At 45.0% G+C, this 11,852-nt stretch overlaps 1 pseudogene; it reads left to right on the top strand.

The window, feature by feature from the left end:
• Positions 1-419: 419 nt before the first annotated feature.
• Positions 420-10,910, top strand: LOC133349734 (protein disulfide-isomerase A5-like; annotated as a pseudogene).
• Positions 10,911-11,852: the final 942 nt, after the last annotated feature.

Here is an 11,852-nt window from a genome sequence, read left to right as displayed (position 1 = left end):
AGGGTTCCCAGTGCAGGTGTGTGAATATCAGTCCTGGAGAAGAGGGCAGTTTTGCATGCGTGTTTTTTTGCCCACACCACCTGTGCTCCTGTTACCATGCCAACCTAAATAGGTGCTCACTCTCATCACTTATCCCGACAGAGTTTGAAGCTCATCGTTATTTATATTGTCCACGATGACGGACGCAGATTATTATTGAATTGTGCATTATCGAATTTTGCGGTGGAGCTAGGACTCATATCTTAGAGAGGTTCCCCCTTGCCTTTAACATCTTGCACATGCAGTTGACCAGCGTGGATTCCAGCTCGACTGACTCTGCTCATGAGACATTGTATGTCATAAAAGCGGTCCAGAGTTTGTTTGCGCTGAATCAATTCTGCTGAAATGATTCACTCCCGGACAGCAGGCAGATGGGTTGTGTAAGAAATACTTATTTGCGTGGAGAGACAGATATATGAAGGAGACATATTGTTCACTTACCTTAATGGGAGATATCTGTGTACGCGTCCGTGTGTTCTTATAGTCCATGACTGCCTTTCTACGTGACCCGCTTGGAGCTCCGCTCTGGGAAGACAGCCCTAGTGCCAGAGACGTCAAACACCTCACAACTGACCAGGTGTGGACTCTGTGTAACCACGTGTGGACTGTGCATAACCATGTGCAAGCCTCCTTCCCCCTTGGGGTTTGCACCTGATTTTAACAAAATATGGACGAAGGTCACACACGAGAGCATCGCAACACTTCAAAGACATACATCCCACACAACTCGTGTTTATGGATCACCTTTGGGGGGTTGTTGCGGGAAGGTTGTGCATACAAAATACATTGACACTGATTTCAATTAAAATCTGGCACCTCATTTTTGTCTTGCTTCTGCAGGAGTTTCGCACCCTGGTCAAGAATGAAGCGAGGCCCATTTTCATCATGTTTTACGCTCCATGTGAGTGTCTCCTTTTACATGTATTCAAAATATGTTGTGTTTCCCTCCCAGGAAATTGTCATGTTATGTTATAGTATTGTCTTCAACTTCTTAACTGACACTAAATAATTAAGCAGACATTCCCTCTCTCCCACATCTGTCCCTCCTCATGAGAAAGATAAAACTTACATAATTTCTTAACCTATCCTGTCAGCCACACTGCCTTCTGGGAGTGCGTAATTTCTGCAGCATTGTTTCACACAAGCGAACTCTGGAGCAATTTGACATCCAGTGTCTCATCAACACTCAATGTTAGCTTAAATCAATGCTAGCGAAGTGCCAGATATTTATAGGCAAGAACCCGCTCTGTTAGGAATGGGTCCGAGTTTGGCTCAAAATTACGTGTGATAAATAATATTCTTGGTTCTTTCGGTAAAGTCACGTAGATAAAAAAAAAAAACATTTAAAAAAATTATATCTACGTGACTTTACTTAAAGAACCAAGAATATGAATTCCTGTACTCACGAAAGTTGTAAGTCTGATAAATAATAATCACGAGCATTGTTGCGGTTAATATATATATGACAAGATATATACTCAGATGTTATGCAAAATAGTGAGATATAAATGTATACTATATTCAAAACAGAGATATAGTGAGGTGAGAGAAAATGGATTATTATGCCTAGCCCCACACCTTGCCTGATGCACCACATCAGCCTCATTTTCCCTTGGCAGGGTGTGGTGTTTGCAAGACTTTGATGCCGGCTTTTCAGGAAGCAGCCACGGAGCTTAAGGAAACGCACGTAAGCAACTCAAACACACACAAGACAAAAGATCCCCTGTATAGCCTTAACAGACCGGAGGAGCGCACTCTGCTTGCGAGCACCTATGAAGGCCGGCACGACACACGAGGGGGTGGCTGGCCAGCACCACGCCTGGCCGTCTTGTCTCCCTAGTGACGATGTTTAGACAGTGCACCAGGTACTCATTTGATGCTGAGTTGACCTCGGGAGAGCCAGGCCCTGTTAAAATAATCATCACTGGTGTTGGCTGTGAGCGGAAATCGAACTCGGGTCGCTGGTCTCGTAGCGTAGCGCGCTAACTACAACACCACTGCCCTTTGTCTTTGACACATAAACACTAATGTATGTACATAGACATATATGCACACACCATTGGTGTAGCTATCGAGTGTGCAGGCGGTGCAACTGCACCAGGGTCCACAGGCCGAGACAGAATCCACGCGTAGAGATGATTTTTCTTCCTTGCTAGATATTTTGATGGAAGCCAGGCTTAACGTCATCCATGTGTGGTTGTGCAGGTGCTGGCTGGCATGAATCTGCACGCCCCAGAGTTTGATGGCATCAAGCAAGAATTCCGCATCACAGGATACCCAACTTTCGCCTATATCGAGTGAGGATTTTGCGACTAAATTTGTTGCAGATGAGAGGCGTTTTCATATTTCACAAGAAATGAACACAGTAATGTAACTTTCACGATAGACCCGGTGATTTGAGTTTTATTACTTGGCCCACATCTAACACCATTGCCGAGTGATATCTGTGCCAGTCCTTAGCAAGCCTTTCACCAACCTACAATGAGCAGCATGGTGAAGTATCATCAAACAACCCCAACACTTTGTCATATTTCACTAACACATCCCATTGATATCTGTACCAGTCCTTAGCAATCCTTTCGCCAACCTACAATGAGCAGCATGGTGAAGGATCATCAAACAACCCCAACACTTTGTCATATTTCACTAACACATCCCATTGATATCTGTACCAGTCCTTAGCAAGCCTTTCGCCAACCTACAATGAGCAGCATGGTGAAGTATCATCAAACCCCAACACTTTGTCATATTTCACTAACACATCCCATTGATATCTGTACCAGTCCTTAGCAATCCTTTCGCCAACCTACAATGAGCAGCATGGTGAAGTATCATCAAAACCCAACACCATATTTCACACTCCCATTGATATCACTCAGCATCTAACACATAGCCATCACAACGCTCACACTCCATCCATCAGCCACATCCCTCAGACATGATGAATTGTGGGCAGAAACCTCCATGACCTGTGGAATTCATCATCCAGAAGCGGATTTTTAAATGGCTACAACGTATCATCATCATTCTCAATACTATACCGAAGTACTGCTGCTAAAACAGTAATTGGTATAGGGGTGATACCTGCGATACCAACATGGCTACATTGGAAACTGTATTTTGGGCCCTGTATCAGGATCGCCTGCACAGTACTGCCCAGTGATGTGCGCTAACCAACACAACACCCCACACTCGCGCACACATTTATTAGACCGTAGTTTACTTTTATCCAGTAAAGTAATCACATGACTTTGTTCCGACCCGCCCTCTGTCTCGACTGGATGTGATATCCTTGGCATCTTGCGACCACTAGGAAGGGCAGACATCTCTTCAACTTCGAGAACTATCAAGCGACCAAGCAGGACATAGTGTCGTGGCTCCTAAAGTAAGCTCAACCCACCCTACGCACCTACATCAGCGACACATTGAAACCCACAAAGTCCCCTCAAGGTCTCATTAAGATCTAGGGATGCAGATCTTCTCTGCGTTCTCAGGTCACACAGAGGCTCCTGTCGATGGGCGACCGGGTTTTTTTTGCGTCTAGCCTCCAGACCCTGGAACTCTGTCCCATGAGAAATCAGGATCTCTGAGTCTGTGAACATTTTCAAAACCTGATGTATACTCTTCTATTTATTCAACTCCTAGTTAATTCAGCAAATTTGCATTTGCTTATATTGTATTATTTTGTTTTTTTGGGGTTTTTTTGTTTCACGGGTTATTTTTATGCTAAGCGTTTGCTGCTGCTGTATCTTGTACAGCACGTAGATATTCTTTACGAAAGTCGCTTTATAAATTACATTATTATAAACACAATCCGAGGCTTCCATAAATAATTTTCTCTCTAGTCTTTTGCCAGATGGTAGATCTTTGCTCAAACTCGCTCCATTCTCGCCAATCGTGAGCTCTCTTCTTCATGTTAATGTATACCCACATTTCCTTCACGTCATCAAGCAGTAGCTTTGTTTTTAATTATCTTGGAATCTTTTCCAGACATCCTTCTAAATCTTCCTTCGTTAAGCTTTCTCCTCTGAGAACGTGCCCAAGTCCACACCTTTTCCTTTCTGGATTCTTCTATTTACACTTCTCTCATGTAATCGCGCACCATGAAAACAATCATGTTCATTAGTGTGCGTCTAATTTTTGGTGTTCATTAATTTCGTTTTGTTCAGGACTAAGGGTTTTGTAAACAGTGAAATGTATATATTGTATAAGTAATTGGTAGTGCAATCTTTGCCGTTATTTGCAGCGTTAGCATCACAATGATGATGACAATGATCACGCTGATGAGGTAACGAGAGTAAATATGTTGATAATGATGAGAACCACAAAAAACATGATAGCGATGATAATTACAAGGACAAAGATTATAACAATGACGATGGTCATTATATATGATGATGCTGACGATATTGGGGTTTTTTTTTGTCCCCCTTGCAGCCCACGTCCCCCACGTCCCCCTGCGGAAATGGTGCCCTGGTCGCAGGACCCGGACACTCTTGTGCACCACCTGACCGCGAGCACCTTTGGCCCTTTCCTGGCACGCATCCCTCTACGCTGGTTCTCTTCTACGCGCCCTGTGAGTCGAGCACACTCCCATCTCAGCGCCCTCGACCCACTACTTCCCATTACCACCCCCTGCCACCCCCGTAGCGCTCAGCCCAATGTCCGTAATGCCAGGGCTCAATCCACACGGTGGTTGACGTGGTGGTGGCCCGTCGAGCGTCTGTGATGAATAACGTGAGGACCACTTTGTGGGAAAAATCAAGTTGTGATTGTGAGGTAAACTCTCCCTCGCTGTGTGAGAGTGGGATTTCCATCAGTGACTCACGGTTACCAATGGCCCATAGTTCGTCGAACAATGACACATTCGTGTTTGACTTTTTTTGTATTTTTTCAACTGAAGTTGAAAGTATTCATGCAGGGATTCTGTCCATCCACCTGTCCGTCTGCCAACTCTAGGGGGTAATATTGCCATGTGGCTTAACCGAATAAGGTCATTTATGAGTGTTTTTCAAATACGAAAATTTTTGACTGTTTCGCCAGCACAAATGGCCTACTCTTTTGTTTAAATAACGTCATGGGACGAATACTCGGACCGTTAACCTCTATGGGAAACCGTGCGTTGATGCTACTGCACGCCCATGTCACCACTCCTCTCCATCAGCATATTCCCCGACCATCATGCGCTGCTTCAGACCTCATCACCCCACCACTCTGCCAGAGGCATATGAGACGCAGCCACTGTGGGTGTCGAGTGGTGAAAACAGCATCGGAGGCCCGTCCGCGACCTGTGTTCTCCGGGCCTAATCACCCCACCTCTCTCTCACAGGGTGTCCCGTGAGCAGGAAGGTTCGTCCTGAGTATGAGGCGGCCGCTGCCATCTTAAATCCAAGGCCTGACGTGAGTAAATTGAGATCCTGTCACTTGAACTGCTGCATCTGGAGGTAAAATCGAACCGACGCGCTCTGGAATGGAAGGCAGTGCGTTTATCCGTTAAATCACGACGGATACCCAGTAATTGTAAATCGATGACGGGTTCTCTATACATTTCAACCCTGTGTGACTGCAGAGCCCTGGGGTGTTGGCAGCTGTGGATGGAGCGACGGAAGCGGGCCTAGTTGAGGCCTATGGGGTCACGACCCTGCCCAGCCTCTACTACTTCCACGAGGGCCGTCCTCTCTACAACCTGCCCATGTCCCATGACCGTAACACCCTGCTCACCTTCCTGCGCAAGTGAGCGTCACACACTGCACTGTTTAACAAACTCCTTCCATCTGATTTTACGTGGGGGAGATCTAGGCGCAAGAGGCGCAGCCACTGTTGGTGTCGTTGGTGTTCGGACACCCCTTGCAATTTATAGTTATGGCTAAGACGCCCACAACAACTTCGGACAGAAGTCATGGTCTTGAGGTTGCATTTTGATTCCTTTGACAAAGTGAAATACCTTCTGAATATGGTGATAACGTGCCCTTTATATATACAGTAGCGCACACACAGCAGGCTCAATATTGGGTGAGTGGCCATTACAGTAGTTGTCTATATTTAGTATATTGTTGTGCCATAGAACTCCTCTTAACTAACCAGTTGGATGGACCTTGGCAGATCATATCTGTAATTTACCTGCTATGTGTGTGTGCGCATGTGTTTATGTTAGTGTGCACCTAGCCTGGCACAAGTGCCGGAGTGAGGTCACCACCACTTGGTGGTAAATGGCTCTTGTTGTATGTGTATGTGCCTCTGGGCAGCCCTCAAGACCCACAGAACTCCGAGTTGCCTTGGGAACAGCGGCCTAGCAGTGTGCATCACCTAACCAGCCGAGACCTCCGAGACTTCCTCAAGAAGACTAAGCATGCACTTGTCATGTTCTACGTGCCATGTGAGTTACTAAGATCTGCCGTGTAGCCTATATAGACTGTCTGTCAGGGCCAGTGCTGTCTCCCCAGTAATAATATGCCAATTGCAAATGACTGCAAAGTGCACAGTGCTCACACATGTAACTTTGCTGAGTGCTTTGTAAACTCTGTAAGTTCTATACACTATAAACAGGCCATTGTCAATATTTCTAGCCAGTCTAGGATTTTTGTTTTTAAGAGGTCTATGTACCACAAGCATAACGAAAGGTAGCAATTGAGAAGGGGAATAATGGTCCTGCATTACCAGAAATTCACACGCAGGCCTGGAAATGTGCCTAGGGGTGTGTGTATGTATGTATGTTGAACTTCTTTCGCACCATATGTAGCCAACCGTGCTAATCGGAGGTGCGGGGTAAGGACAACAAACTAAACACACACAAAATGGTAATGCTTGGCCACACGCCAGATGTGGCTGTCTCCTACACCAAGGGACACTTGAATTATACAGCAAAGTGGAACTATGATCAATCTCAGGATAATCTTCCTGAGATGACTTGCGCTGCAGTGAGTTTTTTTTATTTGGCATTGATTTGTGTTTGTGCATTGTTTCCATTCTCTCTTGTGGCACAGTTATTTTTGTCCTGTTTTCTATTTGCTTCGTGGCTGTACTTTCTTTTATTTGTGCTTTTTATCGTTTTGCTGACCCATGTCACTCTTGCAAATGTGACTCATCCTAGTCTCGAGTTCTCTCCTGGTTAAACAAAATTAACTTGAAACAAGCTTGATTTGAAGCTTTCGTGACTGCAGGAATCCATACTCTTTGGTTCTTTCGGTAGAGTCACGTAGTTAGAAATAAATAAAAATGGAACAAATCACGACGTTTCGATTGCAACACAAGCAATCATCATCAGGTGGGAAAAACCACAGCAAGAAAACATGTTACACCCCCTCTCTCTCTGTCCCCCCTTGACCCTCCCCCCTTCTTAACTATATAACCACTTGCTACGGCTGCTTTCCCTCCCACTTCATGCTGTGGTTTAACTTGAAACAACTGAATCTAAAATCATGGACTACATAGTAACACCGCTGCCCTCCCGATGTAATCATTCACTGGCAGCGTTTCAGATATCCACCAGGCTACCCCTGAAGCCGTCCATCGGCTCGCTCACCAACCTTGACATGCACGGATAAACGTTGCTGGTCAGCTCCCCACCATACAAAAGAAGCGTGGTTGACATGATCCCTGCTGCAAGGAATGAAATGGGGCCCCCAGTCCAATGTCCCCACCTCTTTATAGCCCGGTGCCTGAGCCTTTCTGCCCCGTGGGCCCTGCTGCAGTTGCATTGCTTGTACACTCCAAAGCTATGCCCTGATGTATCGCATATGTCTGTGTTTGGATGCCAATTCTGTTTGTGCGTGTGTGCATGTAACGATGTAGGGTGCCCACACTCTCAGCAAGCCATGTTGCACTTTACAGGAGCTGCTGAACAATTCAAAGAGGACAGAAAGGTGAGTAATATTATGAGGATTTTTTTGGGGGTTTCCATCCTAAATAAAATACCCCACTTTGAATGGCCTAGGCAGAGCCTATGAGCAAGGGGACCACTCACTATGTGGGTGGGGGCTAGTGATCGAGTGGGCGTGGCTATTGAAATGTGGGCAGAGTCGACAGAGGGAGGGAAGGGCGACCAGCTGATCATGCGTCCTGGTTGAACCTCCAAAAATTTTGATGATGGTAATTTTAGCCGTATTTTTTTTACCTGTCCCCTCCTGTTATAACCATGCTGGATGGTGTGCTTCTATGCTGAATGTTTCAGATGGGTTTAGGTGCCATTGACTGCAGTAAGGCAGGGAATTCTGAGATCTGTGGACAGGAAGATGTGCAGGAGTACCCCACATTCCGCTATTACTCCTATGGCCGGGCACTGGAACGCTACACTGGCCCACGTGGGGTGAGTGAACCAAGTTATAACTATATCACAATATCTATAAAATGGCCAATAGAATTCATACGGAACAAACATTGCTCTCCGATATATGTTTGGCTCGTACTGCATGTTAAGCACGGTGTCCAACGTTAAGCTCCAGGTGCTGACAGCGTCTTTACTTTTTTGAAGCAGCTCCCAAAACGTCAGACATCATGATGAACAAAACGGTGTTACAATATGTAAACGCATCAGAGAGCTGTACTGCACAACTGTGAAAATTGACTCAATCGAATAGAAATTGACGTAAATTATCATTTTCCCCTACATATCTGTTGGAGAGTACTGGCACATCGGTTAGCGCTCTTTTCCATGAGCCCGGCATCCTGGTTTTGATTCCCGGCCAACATCATTTGCGAGTGATGTGTGTATATGTCCTAGGTACTCGCTTCACCAACCTGAAACTTTCCAGCACGGTTAAGTACGGTCAAATAACGTCTGTCGCTGACACGACACGGGAAAGCCTTCATCCAGCAGTGGGTTGGCAAAAGGGCTGTGCAGTATAAAATATGGGTCACTGGTGAGCTTGCTAGCCACTAAATCATTCAACTGCTACATAATTAAAATTTAAAGAAGACAAAGTAGGAAATATACCCAAGAGGATCTCCAAACAGTCGATGGTGTAATGAAATCGGTTCGTGCAGGAGCTCATTGGATGCTTTATCATACAAAAATATATAATTTACATGTAATTTTCAGTGTCCGTCATGATCATCATTCTCGTCATTACAGCAGAACTCAAAATAATCTGCGCCACAACTTACAGAATCCATATCAATGCAGATTATTGCATTTCTGATGTCGTTTTTTTACCCTTGTATTCTCCAGATTATTAATGCTCCGGGAAAGCCAGATGCACCAAAAACTTGTGACGGGCGACAATAAAGTTATACATTTTGAGACGCACACACCTTACCATACTATAAGACACACCCTCAACCTTTGCTTTAAAATACAGCGGGCGAATGGGCATCATAATCTGGAAAATACGGTATTATGGTATTATTTTCCGTAGCACCCTTTGCACACGAGACACGTAGCCACAGTCACACACTGGCTATTCAGTGTGTGTATTTAAGCCTTGCTTCTGTTTGGTTTCCAGGAATCCGACTTTGTGAACTACATGAGGAAGCAGCGAGGGAAGGACTATGAGAAAGTTGGTAAAAAATCCCACCGTGATCTGTAAACACGGTCTGGGCCATCGTATCCCTTGGAGCATCTCAACCGGCATTTCCAAAACCTGTGATGAGAAGATACAAGTTCAGCATTTTAAATGTCATCTGTTTTGAATCGGCATGTAATGATTTGATGAACTGTCACAATTCGGTGTTCACTATTTGATTGAAGAATCGGTCTTGGTTTAGCATCTTGTTTGTATTGTTACTGTACTTGCGTATCGTTTGGTTTGTACATTTTGCCCCAGTAGCCCACTTGTAACACGTATCATTTGCAAAAAAAACATAATAGATTTATCCATGCTCGATTCGGTGGTGCAGTGGTTCGTGTATTGCGCTATGAATCCCACGAGTGTGATTCCCGGTCACGGCTAACATTGGTGCAGTGATTTTTTGACTGGTCTTGCGGCACACTCTTACTCCAAACCACATAGGCCATCGTGGTGAAGTATGGTCAACCGATCCCTATGACCTACACAATGCGGAGATACCTTTATCCAGCAGCGGATTGACAAAGGGCTGTAAATCATATACAGTGGTCTATGTTTAACACCAACGATTTCCCGAATGTGCTGTCGGCATGAATCCGCAAAGAGAAGCGTGATTCCTTTTCATCGCACAAATTGCTGCAGGAATCGGTCTAAAATTATCCCTTCATATCACAATCCTTTCTTTCTTTACGATAAGTGGACTTCTCTCATCAACAACCACAAAGCTTCCACCCGTTCATGGCATGTGAAGTTAACACCGATATTTGAGCCATGCAAAGTGGATCACTCTCACAGTGGTTCAATGAATTGTCATGACTTGGGGCTACGATTCATTTTAAAAAGTCGATCGTTTTGTTGACGAATTTGTGTTGCCATTTTCTCTCGTTTGTATGCCTCGTTTGCAGTTATATATACCAAATGAGCATACGTACAACAGCATATCATATGCGTACACTCTTCATAGATCATGTTTTTGATGCTTACAATCCGTTGCAGGTATGGTGAGTGTAAGAAATGTGTTTGATCAGTGAATCGATGTTTCATTAAATGCACAGTATTTATCATCATATTTAGTCATCAGGGCCTTGGGACATAAATAAAATGCGAGATAAACTTTTCTTCATGATGGTTATTTCTTTGTACGGTCATTGTTGACCACGTTGAGACATTCCAACTTGCTGCACCCAAGATTCTTGTTTTGCCATTCCAGTACGTGGTCTCTCCACTCTTCAAACCCATGTGTAATGATCGAGGGGTTGAAAGTAATTTTAACAAGCCTACAAAACACGGATTCTGAAGGTGTTCGAGTTTTATTTTCCAAATATAAGTTATTTCTGTCCTGATTTTGGAATAAAACAGTTGACGAATACAAAAGTGTTACTCTGTTCTTTGGTTTCTGTGTTTTTCAGATGTGGGATCTGGGTAACTAGCACCACACCTGTGCCCTTCCCAGATATTCGCAGTAGAAACCAGTGCAGTGCATAGGCTGTGCAATTACCGCGTTTCCAATTCACTTTGTCAGTTGCGTCAACTGACTTGTGGGATGTGTGTGTGGCGGAGAGAAATTTGAGTAGAGTGAGATGAGAGGGGAGAGGTAAGAGTGGGAGTAGAGTGAGATGAGAGGGGAGAGGTAAGAGTGGGAGTACAGTGAGATGAGAGGGGAGTGGTAAGAGTGGGAGTACAGTGAGATGAGAGGGGAGTGGTAAGAGTGGGAGTAGAGTGAGATGAGAGGAGAGAGGTAAGAGTGGGAGTAGAGTCAGGTGAGAGGGAAGAGGTAAGAGTGGGAGTTGAGTGAGATGAGAGGGGAGAGGTAAGAGTGGGAGTAGAGTGAGATGAGAGGGAGAGGTAAGAGTGGCAGTAGAGTGAGATGAGAGGGGAGAGGTAAGAGTGTGTGGGAGTAGAGTGAGATGAGAGGGGAGAGATAAGAGTGGGAGTAGAGTGAGATGAGAGGGGAGAGGTAAGAGAGTGTGTGAGAGTAGAGTGAGATGAGAGAGGTAAGAGTGTGTGGGAGTAGAGTGAGATGAGAGGGGAGAGGTAGGAGTGGGAGTAGAGTGAGATGAGAGGGGAGAGGTAAGAGTGTGTGAGAGTAGAGTGGGATGAGAGGGGAGAGGTAGGAGTGGGAGTAGAGTGAGATGAGAGGGGAGAGGGTAGGAGAGTATGTGGGAGTAGAGTGAGATGAGAGGGGAGAGGTAGGAGAGTGTGTGAGAGTAGAGGTGAGATGAGAGAGATGTAGAATCGTAATCAGGGACGTGCGGTCAGGGTAGGAACAGCCAATGAAAATAGCTGCTACGAAAAGTAAAAAATACAATA

Source organism: Lethenteron reissneri, chromosome 31, assembly GCF_015708825.2.
Source record: "Lethenteron reissneri isolate LAM-NWPU_2019-01 chromosome 31, ASM1570882v1, whole genome shotgun sequence".
In the NCBI taxonomy this organism is placed as follows: Eukaryota; Metazoa; Chordata; class Hyperoartia; order Petromyzontiformes; family Petromyzontidae; genus Lethenteron; species Lethenteron reissneri.
The sequence above is the reverse complement of the archived record's forward strand: the minus strand, read 5'-3'. Positions and strand labels throughout refer to the sequence as shown.